Source organism: Microtus oregoni, unplaced genomic scaffold (genome assembly GCF_018167655.1).
Source record: "Microtus oregoni isolate MIOR12 unplaced genomic scaffold, Mior012 000106F_ref0000393, whole genome shotgun sequence".
Lineage (NCBI taxonomy): Eukaryota > Metazoa > Chordata > Mammalia > Rodentia > Cricetidae > Microtus > Microtus oregoni.
The window spans coordinates 263,177-279,200 of NW_024544721.1; the positions used below are offsets into that span (position 1 = coordinate 263,177).

The 16,024-nt window shown below is 34.7% G+C and overlaps 1 pseudogene; it reads left to right on the top strand.

The window, feature by feature from the left end:
• Nucleotides 1-11,070: 11,070 nt before the first annotated feature.
• On the top strand, nt 11,071-14,627 carry LOC121443413 (annotated as a pseudogene).
• The last annotated feature ends 1,397 nt before the right edge of the window (nt 14,628-16,024 follow it).

The window sequence follows — 16,024 nt, forward strand, 5'->3', positions numbered from 1 at the left end:
ACACTTAGTAGGTAAAAGCAAGTCAAGCAGGAAGGTGTGTGGGAGACTTTCTGAGCTGTGGATCATTTAGGCCTTTAAGCCAATCCATCTGGTATAGGTGGAGTTTGGAACCATGCGAGGTGCCAGATGACAAAGGATGCTTTAAAGAAATAACACACTAGCTCAGAATTGAGTATAATGAAGGGTTATTTATTGAGGGGTAGACTCACAGATCATAATCCTCTGCTGGAACTGGAAACAGCAACCGAATCCGGCAGCTGAAAAAGTGGCCAGATACACATTTTACATCAGCTTATATAGTATAAGGGGCCATGTGCAAGTGGGCAGGTAACTTAAAAGCTACTGACAGTAGAAAAACATACCTTTCTTGTTTGTTGTAGGTTTGATTACATGCTATAATATTAAGTCTAATTTCCTGTTGCTGTAATCCCCAGAGTTGACTCTTGTCTCCCCCTTTATCCAGGGCTTCATGCTTCCTAGGCTGAGAAATAATCTAATCATTGTTGGGGCCAATAATAAAAGCAATGAGATAGCACCCTCAATTTTTCATTTTGACCCAATAGCTTTTTTTTCAAAACTTCTGCTGTGCTTGACCCCCCCACTCTATATAATGGATTCCAGAACAGTTTCCACCGTAAAGTTCCACCAGTCTCAAAAGACAAATTAAGAACAATAAGAAAATTCTTCGAATTTCTTAATTTTTGAATGGAATGAATCAAAAAATTATCTATTTGACTAATAATTACACTTTATATAGGAGTTGCAATTTGTAATTTCCACTAAATTCTACAGAGAAATCTTTTTATTATTTTTTTATTTTTATTTTTTTTACTAATTTATTTATTTATTAAGGATTTCTGCCTCCTCCCCGCCACCGTCTCCCATTTCCCTCCCCCTCCCCTGATCAAGTCCCTCTCCCTCATCAGCTCGAAGAGCACTCAGGGTTCCCTGACTTATTAAAAAAAAACAACCATATTAAATGGTAACTGTCATGTTGGATTAAAAGAGGCAAAAGTTGAACAACTATGAACTTACAATTCTAAAAATATTGCTATTTTCAATATTTCATATATATACGATTGTAGTTGAGTTGTGTCATAGGAAAACAAATTATTTACTGTTTTACTACAGCCCACTTTTCAGTATACTGAATAGTTTGAGTTTTTGACTATAGCATTGAGTCATAAAAGAAACAAAATAACCTAAGGGAGGGACACAATGAAATCTTCAGCTGTTAAACTTTTATCTTGATATTCAGGTTTTTTCTCAAAATAATTTTATCAATTTCAGAACAAAAACAAACCAAACCAAGCAATAAAAGAGGCTTTGTTTAAAGGGCGGATTACTTCTTCAGAGAATATATGATTTGTTTACATAGTCTAACATACATCATTAAGTGTCTACCTTTTTTTTAAAGAATGAAGATACATACTCGTCTCTTCAAAGCAATATTTCTACCGTTTACCTAGTGGCCTTTAGGTAAATATTTCTACAGAGTAGTCATAAATACTCAGGGTTATCTTTACTTTCTTCATGTAACTTAATTTGTCTTTAGTTTTTATGAAATACCTAAGAATCCTGGGTGTTTCCATAGTCCATCTCTCATTGCAGTTTACTGAATGTACACTTGGTACAAAGTTCCTAATTAAATGCCTTTAGTGGAGAGCTGAGACACAGACAAAAATTTAGTTATGGTGGCACTAGTTGCCTAATTCCAATCAATTTTTATGATGCCATAATAAAGCAGATATAATGTCATAGTCCTCTTTCTTATTACTTGAAATATAGTCTATTAAGCCATTAAATTCCTACATCTCAAAATTAAGTTACCCAAATATTTTACTCCATCTATTTGCCCACTTTTTTATGTTGTGGTGGAAACTGAACCAATGGCCTGATAGTAACAGCTCAATTACCAACCACCAAACCATAATCCTCATTCTTTAACTATAATTCAGTTTCTTTTGAACATTTTATTTTCTCTCTTTCAAGTGGCTATTGTCAAAGAAGACATGATCATTTCTCCACAAACTCTTGCAATCAGTGCTCAAACAATTTCCATTTTTACATAAAAATATTTTAGAGATATTGTGACAGACAGCTAATTATCTTCCTTCCAAATCATGACAAGCTAAAACTATATTATTCTTTTAATGTCTAGGAAAATAGGATGTGAGGATGTTGATGTGTAGAGAAGATTACTTGTCACAGTAACTCATATAATCAAAGAGTGTAAGATAAAACTTGGAGTAGCAGAACTGATTAAAGAAACTAAACTAAAACAGTAGAAATAGGTGCAGCACAAACAGAAGCTACCAGCAGCTTTTGGCTGTTGTTAGCATTTAGCTGACATAATAGACCATATACTTTATGGAGAAAGGAAAACATTTAGGACTAAGCACTTTCGTTGCTTTCTTTCATAGAGTTAGGCAGTTCTAATTCTTGTTGATGATCAAAGCAGGCATCTCTTTGCACTTAATGCTGTTTCTCTGAAGTCCTCTTGATGATGGAATTTTAGTAAGTTTCAGGGCTGTTCACTATGAACTTCCTGTAATTATTCACTAGTGGAAAATGTTCTGCAACAATTCATCATGAGTTATCCCAGGATAGCAAGTTAGTCCTCAGGCAATGGATAGTTCATGTGGAGGAAATAGCATGCTGATTTGCAGTTATAATTGAAGAAAATTACTTGAGAGGATTCTGACAGCACAGAAAATAGACCAATTAGTTACCCAACTCTCATCCTCCTGTGATTCATGATTGTCTCCATTTAATTTTGCTGTCACTTATGAAGTGAGGTTAAGAATAGACTAGCTTCTTTTAGCCACATCTTACAATTAGCTTACTGCTTTGCTTTTTCATTGTTATTTTTTTTATAGCAGTATGATTTGGTTTAAAAACCAGTGATATTCAAAACTATATTTAACAGTTATTCATCATAGAGAGCTAGCTAATGTTTAAAGCCACCTCACTCAACATCACACCTGGCAATCAGTCACACCAAGCTATTATTTTTGCTTGCCAAAAGAACATCAAAGGCTACCTTGCAATAATTAAAATCGTAACTAATAAAATGTAGTAAGGTTAGTTTGCAAAACTTGGTACTGTTTTTCATCATTTTAAAAATGTATTACATGAAAATACGGTAAGATACAAATATACTGTGGAAAAACACAACTACTTGTAATATAAAAGCAAAGGATACTATTATTTCCCCCAATTCCATATTTATTGTGTTAAAACATTATTTGTGCTTCCTTAAAGAAGAAAAATAAGGCACATGAGAATAATATTTCCTTTTTTTTAAACGTTTGTATGTAGTTTAATTTATCTAGGTGAGTTTGAAATATATATGGTAAATTGTTTCTTCAACTAATAATAACTTCTGAAAACCAAAATATAACTTCTATTGTGCTTGGTGTCACTCAAAGTAACTACTTTGCCTCTTAGTACACACAACAAACTAAAACTAAATATATTTGTTGGATATGAATAATTAGGAAATGAACTTGATTTGCCTATAATATATTTTCCTATTATACCTAGAAGGACCAATGCTACTTCTATTGCTGTTGTTTCTTGAGATAGGGGTCTGTCTATATACCTCTGGATGGCTTGGGACTCACTACGTAGACACACAAGCCTCAAACTCACAATGATCAGTCTGCCTCTTCCTCCCCAAGTTGGAATTAAAGGCATGCACCACCATTTTTAACTAGCAAAGTTATTTTTAGCATTTGAATTCATTTGTATATTATGTGATACAAACTAGTATGAGTTATTTAATGTCTCCTAAAAGAAGAAAATTATGATACTCAATAATTTTATTTTTCATGCACATTATAAATGTTTTCATCATCTTTCTGCCTCACTACATTTTTGTCCCTCCCACCCACCCTGCCTCTCTCCTTCTCTTTCTCTTTTTCTCTCTCCCTTTCACCACCTGCCACTATCCCACATCCTGCATTCTGCCTGCATTGATCACTAGATTAGGACTACCAAGGTATCCAGCACTATGTTCTGAACAGGGCCAGGTTCTTAGCCTCTGTAGTATGAAGACAGAAGTTGTCATATTATCCAGAGTGCATCCTGTAAGACAGTCTACTAAGTCTAATAAATCTCATATATATTATTAATTCTATTCCTTTAAAGAACCCTGCCCAATATGTCTATTCCATCTCTCGTCAATCTAACATCTATGTATATAATTTCAAACTCAGTTTGAATACTTTGATACAGTCCAGTATCACAATGAGTTTAAAGTATGGTGTTACATTTAATTTTTATTACCCTTTTAAATAATGTCATTATGTGTTGAGTTTGTGGGTCAGTAAGTATGAAGTAGGAGAGAAACAATTTCTAAAGGTTTTTCTTTTATTGAAAATGAAAAGTCAGGCATATTTAAGATAAGTATGGAAATTTGTGATACATATAAACTAAATTATTACTTACCTATATTCTACTTGGAAATCTCTAAAACCAAGTCTGTTCCTCATTTATGACTTTTTCTTGTGTATTTCAGAATATATGATGGATATCTTATAGATTCTGGGAAGTAAATAAAGTGTTTGATTATTATGGAATTCTTATTCTTCACTTCTTAAACAAATGTCAACATATATCTACTTATATTTAATCAAGCTCAAACAACAAAAACATCATCATCATCTTGATTCTCAAGCTTATTTTTCATGAGACATAGAACAAAACACTGTGAACTGAAACATCTTTTTGAAAAACAATTTAAATACCATCTGCAAAACCTTTGAATTTTAACATTTTACAAGAAGACCACATTAAAAAAAATTGAACAGAAGCTCCAAACAAACAAGAAAAACCAATTAGGCTTCTTTATCAATTTTACTTTTCATCTCTTTCAATTATAAAAACACATTACGGAACATATTACTCAACAAGCAAAAGAAACAAATTGAGAAACAGTTATACTGCAAACATCATTAAAACATGTTCGGTCTTAGGAAGAACTATTTCAAAGAAAAAACTACAATATGAGTTAGATATTTCCTTTTTTGTTTCACTATTTTAATAGTAGTTTACTGGAATCAGGATCATAATTCATAAAATAGATAGGAATACACTTTAAATCATTTTCCAGGTGGCTATATAAATAATTGTTTCCATCTTGTAATGCAAATATTCATGTTTGGCATAGGTAATCTAATGAAAACAATATATACATAGTAAAATAATATAGTTCATTTAGGGAGTTCATCCAAAAATGAGATTGGTGAATACAGTTTCATAACTCCAGGAAAATACATCATTATTAAGAAGTCAATATCTTTCGGGGCGGTGGTGCTGCACAACTTTAATCCAAGCACTCGGGAGGCAGAGACAGGCAGCTCTTGGAATTCAAGACTAGCCTGATCTACAGTGTGAGTTCCATGACAGCTTGGGCTACATAGAAAAAAACCTGCCTCAAAAACAAAGAAAGATATCAATATCTGTAGCTAGCGCAAACAAAAAAGTTATAAATTGAAATTATGTAATGTGTGTTTTTACTATGAGCAAAACCAGAGGGGAAGGTGGAGGAATAAGCATTGTTTGAATATGAGAAAAAATTAAGTAAGATTAAATTTAAAGAAAACGCCAATATTTATTGTTAACATTAATTATAAATCATAATGTTGTTGGGGTTATTTTCAGCCCTTTGACAGTTCTCCTTCCAAATCCTCTTTTTCAACTATAAGCTTATCTCATATAGTTCATAGACTGCTTTGAATCATCATAATAGAAAAACTGCTGAAAGAACTGTTGGATCAGACCTACTGTTTGACAAGTTTTAACCAAAACTAAAGTTTGAATGAAGAATTCAATATATTCGAAGGCATTTATTTATTTATGATTGCTACATTTCAGAAATTAATCTGTACATTGATATTCTGACTTGTCATTAAGCACAAAATAAACTGTACACTTAATTGGTTGAAAGACTGGCTATCAGGGTAATATTCACAAACAATGTCACTTGATCAGTCAATACTCTCAGAGTGTTGTGGGAAAAAACATAATTCTTTGTAATCCTATTATCTGCTTATTTATGTCTTTATTTGTGTAGGTAGGTGTCACAAGAGATCCAGAAGTCATGCTTTCCTCTGCAAAATAATGTCTGATGGTAATAGCATTATGCATCAATTTCTAAGCTCCCTATCAATCTTTTTGTTAATAGTGAGAACTAGCATGACTATAAAATAAATGATAAAAATGAAGAAGCATGAAAAGAAGATACTACACTTAACTAAAACTATATATTTAAAAATATATTTGTGCTATAGTGTTTGGTTTTGCATTACTGATGTTTTACAAACTGACTTCTTTCAAAATGAAATTATTTCAGCAAAACAATATTTATGTATAAATAAAATTAATATATAAATATAAAAATTAAAGGCATCATTGACATACTAGTTATTATTGGTTTATAGTTACATAGTTTAGAAAACTTGTTAGGTCTATCTTTTTTAGTATCATGCCAATGGCATTTTTCTGAGTGATATATTTTTGTTATTTTTTTTTAGAGTCCTAATTAAAACAATCTTCTTTCAAGTTAACATTTTATAGTAGTGAATTTGAGTTCCTTTTTTGAGACAGGATCTCTCTAGGTATCTCTGCCTGGCCTTGCTCTCTCTATATAAATCAAGATGACTTAAAAATCACTGTGATATGCGTCTCTCCAGGTCTTGAGTCTTAGGATTAAAGCTGTGTACCACCATAACTAAAAAATTTAAATTATTTTTTATTTGTTTTTATTTATTTATTTATTTATTAAAGATTTCTGTTTCTTCCCCACCACCGCCTCCCATTCGCCCCCCCCTCCCCCAATCAAGTCCCCCTCTCTTGTCAGCCTAAAGAGCAATCAGGGTTCCCTGCCTTGTGGGAAGTCCAAGGACCACCCCCCTCCATCCAGGTCTAGTAAGGTGAGCATCCAAACTGCCTAGGCTCCCACAAAGCCAGTATGTGCAGTAGGATCAAAAACCCATTGCCATTGTTCTTGAGTTCTCAGTAGTCCTCATTGTCCGCTATATTCAGCGAGTCCGGTTTTATCCCAGGCTTTTTCAGACAAAGGCCAGCTGGCCTTGGTGAGTTTCCGATAGTTCTATTGAGAAAAATTTAAATTCTTAAATTATTTTTCTGAAGTAATAGTCATTTTCAAGAACGTCTGTGCTTTGGTGGTTCTATTTTTCTTTTTTATTTATTCTTTGAAAATTTTATCCTTGTATTAAATGTGTATTTTTTATCATCTCTATGCTGTCTTACAGATCCCCCTCCATCTCCAAATCATCTCCCAACTCTAGGTATTTTTCATTTTTTAATAACTGCACTCATTCCAATTAGGTTCATTCTTATCCACATGGATACAATAAGCCATCCACTAGAAAATGGGACACTTAAAAGAAAACCACAGCACTGAAAAAAATGGACATTTCCTCAACAAACTGTTACTAACTAACTAAAGCTCTTCAGTTAGGAGTGGTAAGGAGAGCCCCCCTCCCTGGTGTATACAGGAATTTTAATTGGCTAAATCTTGTGCCAATCTTCTGCCAGTAATGAAAGCTGCTGTGAGTCCTTGTGTGCTTAATTTTACTTTTTAACTGATACATATTATTCTTACTTGAGATACAATATGTTAAATTTTTGTGTAGATTGGAAAATCATCCAATTATGGCACAATACCTATTTTCTTAAACTTATATAATGTCTTGATGAACATACTCATAATACTTTCTCAGTGGCATTTCTATGCCCATGATTATTACAGTAGGATTAACAGCAAGACAAGAAATATAAAGAACACATCTATCAAATGGTGAATGGATAAGGACTATATGCTACATAATACAAAAAAAAAAAGCAGTTGTTGTAAATGGAGATTACTATATTTAGTGAAATGAATCTGGCACATAACAATAAACAAGTCTGATCTCAAATATGGAATTTTAAAATGTACATCTCATAGAACTTGAGAGTATAATATTTGTTACTAAGGGCCAGAAAGAATGTGCATAGTAGCATGGTTGATTAATAGGTAAGTTCAATAGGCCATAAATCTGTTTGTGGGATATAAAACTAAGGTAACTCTTAATAAAATAATGAATTATACACCTCTGAAAGGTAAAAGCAAAGATACTGAGTATTTTTTGCACAAAGAATTGATTAAATATTTAGAGAGAAATCAATATACTTAAATGATTTAAATATTGCATAATATATACATGTAAGAAACTTTATATATTGCCACATTAATGTAACTTATTTTTTGTGTCAGTAAAATAAATACTAAGATTTAAACTTTCAAAATATAGTTGTAGCTTTTTTGTTTAATTTTGAGATTATAATATAATTACATCATTTCTTTCTTCCCTTTCCTCCCTCGTAACCCTCCCATATACCCTTCCAATCTCTTTTTCATATTCATGGCCTATTCTTTCTTTAATTGTTGTTATTATATACATATATTTGTAAATAAAACCTGCTCAATCTGTGTAATGTTACTTATATGTATTACTTAAAAAGATATATAGGGACTATATACACATAAATGTTGGCACCTGCAATGCCTGGAAGATGGTATCTACACATATGTATGAAAATACAAACATTGAAATTTATACTTTCAAATAAACAGAAAATGATACATTTCTCTATGGCTTTTCAATCCACCTTCAACTTATTTTTTCTTCTTTTACTCACTTCTCTCTTTGTATTGCCCTACTCTCACCTTTTTCAGTAAATCGTCTCCCCCATTTTCCTCATTTTCCCATTCATAGCATCTGTGCCCTACTAGTTCCATCTCTAGCGATCTTTCTTTCCCACCCCTGATCTTTTCCTTAAGTTTTTGGTTTCTGTGGTTACTACGTGTCATATTTAGAGACTTTGAGCTAGGATCCACAAACAAGAGAAAACATGTACCATTTCACTTTCTGAGTCTAGGTTACTTCACTGAGTTTTTTTTTTCATTCTATCCATTTTTTCTGTAAATATCATAATTTAATTATTCTTTATAGCTTAATAGTGTTCCAATAGTGTATATGTACTCCATTTTTCTTGTCCATTGTTCAAGTGAAAGGTATTTTTCTTGTTTCTAATTCCTAGATATTGTGAATAGATCAGCAGTAAATATGGCTGAGCAAGTAATTGTGAGTAATATGTTGAATCTGTTGGGCATATATCAAGGAGTGATTTGGTAGATTTATTTTTAGCTTTGGGAGGTTTCTTCACACCAATTTCCTGTATCAATTTGAAATCCCACCAATAATGAATGAGTTTTCCTATTTTTCCCTGTATCCTTGCTGCTATTTGTTGTCAGTTGTTTTTTAAGTCATTCTGACTTGGATATGGTGAAATTTCAAAGTGTTTCATTTTCATTGTCCTAATTATTAAGACTCACGACTACTTGTGGTTGTTTAAAACAACTGTCCCCAAAGGGAGTGGCACTATTATGAGGTGTGGCTTTGTTGGAGTAGGTGTGGCATTTTTTGAAGGAAGCATGTCACCATAAGGGTGGGCTCTGATGTCTCATATATGCTCTAGCCACATCCAGTGTCCCAAGATACTTCCTGCTGCACTAAAGATGTAGAACTTTCAGTTCCTTCTCCAGCACCATGTTTGGTTACAAACCACCATGTCCTGCCATGATGATAATGGGGCCTCTGAAACTATAAGCCATCCCCATGTTTTGTTTTCTTTTATGAGAGTTGTTGTGGTCACAATGTCTCTTCACAGGAATAGGAATCCTAAAAACGAAACTACTCTTTAAGGTATTTCTTAAGCTTTTTAATTTCTTCCTTTGGGAACTCTGTTAAGATACAAAGCCAATTTTTTAATTGAGTCATTTGGTTTGACTCATTATTTAGTTCTTTTTATATTCTGGGTATTAATCCTCTATCAGGTGTTCAACCTGCAAAGATTTAAAATTAAAATTATTAAATATAAATACTGATAATGGTGAAAAGTTTTCTAATGCTGAGTATATGCATCTAAAACATTAACTGCAAGTGAACAATCAAATACATGTATTATTTTACAAATCTGCACAGAAATATAAATTATAAAATTATTACAGTTATGAAAAAGGGAAACCCTGTATCATTAATATAAATCATTAGCCAAATAATTAGTATTATCTGATAAGGATGAACCATGATATGTAGCTATATTTGTCTTGGCTTTTAGTTGATGAGGTACTGTTTAATGAAATTGACTATAGCACTGTATGTGTATTGCCATTGTCGTACGGAATAATATTTAGCCAGAACGCTGCACACTTTGAGTTCCAATAAAGCTGACATGTACAGTTGACCACCTCATCATCTTCCTTACTCTCCCGGCTAGTACTCTACAGTCTTTCCTCAGTTGTGATCCTGTAGCAACTTAAATCAGTCAATCTAAAAACCTCCATAATTACAATATTAAATCAGTAATTATACTGTGCAAAAACTTACCTCTGAAGAAATTCTTGAGCTGTGTCTTAAATAGGGTTTCTATTGCTGTGACAAAAATGCCATGACCAGAAAGCAAGTTGGGGAGGAAAGAGTTTATCTGGCTTACACATTCATATTGCCATATTTCACTGAATGAAGTCAGGACAGGAACCCAAACATGGCAGGATTTTGGAGGCAGGAGCTGATGCAGAGACCATGGAGGAGTTGTGCTTACTGGCTTGTTTCCTTTGATTGCTCAGTCTGCTTTTATATAGAACCCAAGCTCAGGGATACCACCACCTACAATGGACTGGGCCCTCCCCTATCAATTACTAATTAAGAAAATGCCTTACAGCTTGTTCTCATGGAGGCATTCCATTAATTGAGTCTTTGTTGTCTCTAATGACTCTAGCCTGTGTCAGAGTGACATGAAAAACCAGCTAGTGTAGCATATAACTAATATGAAATGTATATGAGCAAATAAAACACACATATTAATAGTGACTTTCTATGGTTTTTGGAATAATTATGGTTTAATAACGAGATTTTATTTGACTGATTTATAATGTTAAATGTAAAATGTCACAAGTGGCTGCAGGGGGCAGCAGGCACAAAACCATGGAGGGCCATGAAAGCAGCCAACCCAGGTAGGGAGCCCCCAAGTGGCCCATGGGCCATGAGGATCAGCGAGTCCCAGACAGAGAGTTATATGGCAGGTGAGAGACTGAGACAGATAGAGGAAGAAGCTGCCTCTTTGAGAGAGAGAGAGAGAAAGAGAGTGAGAGTGAGAGAGAGAGAGAGAGAGAGAGAGAGAGAGAGAGAGAGATTCAGGCTGGGAGCCACAGATGAAGATCAGCTTGCCTAGGAGGACAGGGGAAGAAGTGGGTAGGGCTTGACTCTTAAAGGAACAGGACAAACTATTACATTATCTGTATCCCTTTTTTTAAACAATAGAATATATATAGGAGAATATACTTTGCATTGGAAATAATATGCATGATTTTAAATATATTTAGTATATATTTAACATTTCAGGTAGTTTAACCATTTGGTATATGTTTCTATATATGTAAAATGGGAATAACAAGACAAGTTGAACACCTGTAGTACAAATTTTCCCATTTTTCTTAATGTCAGCTATCAAATATCAGTAATTCTTCTGCTAGTAGTGGGATCTGATCCTCACTTTCCCTCCTCCATGTTGTGATTTTGTCAGACTTGTTCATAAAGTCCTTGTATATCCTGTTGCAATTTCTGTGAGCTCGTCTGTGCCTTTGTCTTATTGTGTCTGGGAAATAATTCACTTGTCAATATCGCCATATCAGGCTCTTATAGTGTTTCCACTTACTCTTCCATTCCAATGTTCCCTTAACCTTGAGGGCAGGTGTGTAATAATACAGACATCCACTTTAGGGCTGAGCATTCTGCATTCTCTCATTCCTGGAACATTGTCCAAATGTGAGTGTCTATGTTAACAGTAAGGAAAAGTGTCTCTCATGAAGGTTAAATGATACATTGATCTGTGACATCTTTCTTGGCATGTATTTTGCCTTTCATCTTTAAAGATTTCTTTATTTATATTGTATTTGTAGGAATGTTTTACTTGTGTATATGTACTTTTATCACATGTATGCAGTATCCACAGAGGTCAGAAGATGGTTCTGGATTCCCAGAAACTAGAGCTACTGATAGACTGAGCAGCCATAGTGTGTTGGGAAACAAACCTGGGTCCTCTGCAGTTGTAGAAAGTTCTCTTAACCACAGGTTCATTTCTCTAGGCTTGACCTCCTATTTTAAATTGATTAATTTTCGTGATTACCTCAGAACTATTTATCATGCATATTGATACCTCTAGAAAAGACTTTTGCCTCTTGGCTTGAATTTGAAGAAAAGCAAAACATGCATCTATGATTTATTGCTAAATGCCAAAAGGAAGGTTTTCTTCAAGACTAACAGAAATAATGACAGCTTTCTTGCAAAGTCAAATTATGTTCAGCAAGAAAATACATGGCTTTTCTTTACTAAACCAGAAGAAAACTGTTGCTTCATTTTAACTACCAAATGACTATCACATGAAAGATGAAGGCATTTTGTAAATACCCAACAGGTATTTGTTATTCCCAGGATAGAGCATCCCTTTTCTCTTATCAATAAAAACCATTCATTCACAGCATCTGTCAATGCCTAGAACTACTGTAATTTTTTCCCCAAAAGGCACAAGTGAAATTTGGATTAAAATATTTCTGTTAAATAAATTATCACTTACAAATCTATAAAGTAAACATAGGAAAAGCCAGCCTTTCAAAAGTGTGTCATACTGAAAATTGTAAAATTAACTGAATTATGCAACAAAACATTTGCTTTTCACAGGAATTTTGACATTCTCTTTGAGTACTGACACACATTAGGGACTATGATTTTCTTGTATCTGTAGTTAATGTTAGAGTCACAGTATTTGAAAGGTCAGAATGTGCCAAATGCCCCTATCATTTGAGTAATTGGGAAGAAAGTTCACCTCATCCGATCTATTAGCTTTTTTTCTTATTTGAGAGCAATACTGACGAATATCTTGCATATCATCATAGAACCTTCATCTGGTGATGGATGGAGACAGAGACAGAGACCCACACTGGAGCACTGGACTGAGCTCCCAAGGTCCCAATGAGGAGCAGAAGGAGGGAGAACATGAGCAAAGAAGTCGGGACCACGAGGCGTGCACCCACCCACTGAGACAGTGGAGCTGATCTACTGGGAGCTCACCAAGGCCAGCTGGACTGTGACCGAAAAAGCATGGGATAAAACCGGACTCTCTGAACATGGCGAACAATGAGGGCTGATTAGACGCCAAGGACAATGGCACGGGGTTTTGATCCTACTTAATGTGCTGGCTTTGTGGAAGCCTAGCCAGTTTGGATGTTCACCTTCCTAGATATGGACGGAGGGGGGAGGACCTAGGACTTACCACAGGGCAGGGAACCTGGACTGCTCTGTGGACTGGAGAGGGAGGGGGAGAGGAGTGGGGGGAGGGGTAGAAGGGTGGGAGGAGGGGGAGAAGGGTGGGAGGAGGGGGAGGGAAATGGGAGGCTGGGAGGAGGTGGAAACTTGTTTTTTGTTTATGTTTTTTTTCTTCTTTTCTTAATAAAAAAAATTATTAAAAAAAAGAAAACACACCAGTTTCTAACAGTATGTTATATGTAGTCACAAACTTGGCTATAGGAATGTTTTTATCTGTTTTATTATACTTTTTCATAGGCCTTGATGCTAAAAGTGAAGCTTGTCAGTGTTTTTTTCGAGATGTTTTAACTGTATCTTTTACCAAAATACTTATGGATGAGGCACTGAGTGGATGGAAATTTGAAATTCATGTGAGTTTTGTAAAAGGGAGATTTGGTTTTGTATAATGATTTCTATGAGTCTGTTTGAAAAATATTATTGGTAATAATAATAAAGTATCAACTTTAAAAAAAAAAAAGAAAATCCAATCATTTTGAGTTCCCTCAGTTTTGACATGACAGGCAGAAATACTAAAATGAAACAGAGAAGAAGTTCAAGTAACACTTAAAAACTAGAAATTCAGGAGTACAGACGGTAAGAAAGTGAAAGTCTACAAGAGACTCCAACAATGTTCATATTCTGAACAAATATGCCATATTCCCAAAACATCTCGTGAGGCCAGACTGAAGCCCATTGCGAAAAAAACCAACAAAGCAGTCATCGCAGGACCCAGACCTCGAGGTTTGAAGAGGAAGAGAGATGGACAAGTCCGGCGAAGAAGTTCTGACTTCAGAAAGGCAGTCCGTTTTTGCAGCCTGGGGAAGAATTACCATGCGAGCTTCTCAGCCTAGGGCTGAGAATCGCCAGCCTCTTCCCTCTAAAGCCAAAGCATTTCTGCCCCCAGTCACCGGATACAGGTGGTGTGTCGTCCAGGGCAGGCAGCTCCCTACCGATAAGGAAAGCTGGATTTGCCTGCAGATGCACGCCGGTCAGACCTGGGTTCCAGACAGTTCCCAAAGGATGATACCTCTCTTCATTTTACCAGCCTGTGTGTTCCCATCCCCTGGAGTGGAAGATAATTTGCTCTGCCCTGAATGTGCCCACAGCAATAGGAAGATGATGAGGAATTTCGAAAGGGACAGACACACTGAAAAGAAACACAAACAGCTACGTGAAAATATGCCACCTTAGACTGATGCCAAGGTTTTGTGTGGTAAACTGACGAGTCTTATAACTGGATATCCTACCATCCCTGCATTGGACTTGTGCAATCCTATTTTATTCATGGGATCCAGAGAACAACTGGGGACTAAAGATTAAAATTCCTGTCTTCAAGCAACCCAGTCTCAATTTTCAGAAAGTGCCTAACTGAACTTTAAAGAACAGGAAAACAGTTCCTTAGAGAAGGTCCAGAAACCAAGGAGTGTTTAAAATGATCAATAGGTGGACTCGTTCTTATAAGAAACAGGGTAATTTAAAGCCTGCTAGTTTGTTCTGAACTACACCGCTGGCCATCTGTACGGACTTAATACTGGATTCTAATCTGAATTAAAGGTGTGCAGATATTTTCTTTAAAAAAAAAACCTAGAAATTCACTATTTATCTTTTATGCCATGCTTTATTATTTCAAGATGATACTATGTTTGCTCACAGTATCTGAAAGCCTAATTTTTCCTCATTGGTCTCAAAAGCTTACAGGAGGGCACTATGTTTGAAGTATTCTGTCCTGAAATCTTTTGCACTCTTTCCCTTTCTGTGATTTCATAAAACTGAAAATAATGTTTAATTAGATTTTAAGAAATCTGAACCCTATTAATATGCATAATGAATAAATACTAACCAAAATAAAATACAAATACTATGGGGAGTTAAATGAAAAGCTCATATTACGAGTAACTGAATCACTATAAAATAAGGGAGTCAGAAATATTTGACATTGTTGTTCCGACACTTTGATGTAACTAAGTCTGACCATTATGCAGCTAGAATACTGGGAAATGTGCAAAAGAGAATTAAATCTATTCCCAGTCTAGAGCCTTATTATTAAGCCCTAAAGTACATTTGGATTAGCAGAATGTTTGATTTTCAGGAAAAAAAAAGCAGTGGAAACGCAATACATTCAAATTTTAGCAAGTTATTCTTCATGCCATACAATAAAAATCAAAGAGGAGAACAAAAACAACTTTTGCTTTGGAGAAAGTTAATGGTGTTTCATTAACAAACTGTAAATAGTAACAGCATAAGCTGGATGGGAAGCTGCTTTCACAGTCCATAAATGCTTAATGTTTATTACCAATAAAAGTCAAAGGAGCATTTAGTAAAGCAGTTTACCAAACAAACATTAAATACTTTAATGCATTAGCTTCAGTGGACAGAATCAGGATATTTAATTAGCAATGAGTAATCTGTTAAGCTTTGATTCTCCACAAATGATCTGCAGCTTAATATAGGAGATAGTCTTTGAAAGCAAGTGATGAGGACAAAGGCTAGTTTGAGGACAACAGAACGATACTCGTAAAAGGAAGAGTTAAATATATATAAATGAAGTTGGAGTAACTGAGTCTTACACAAAATGGAAAATAGAGAAA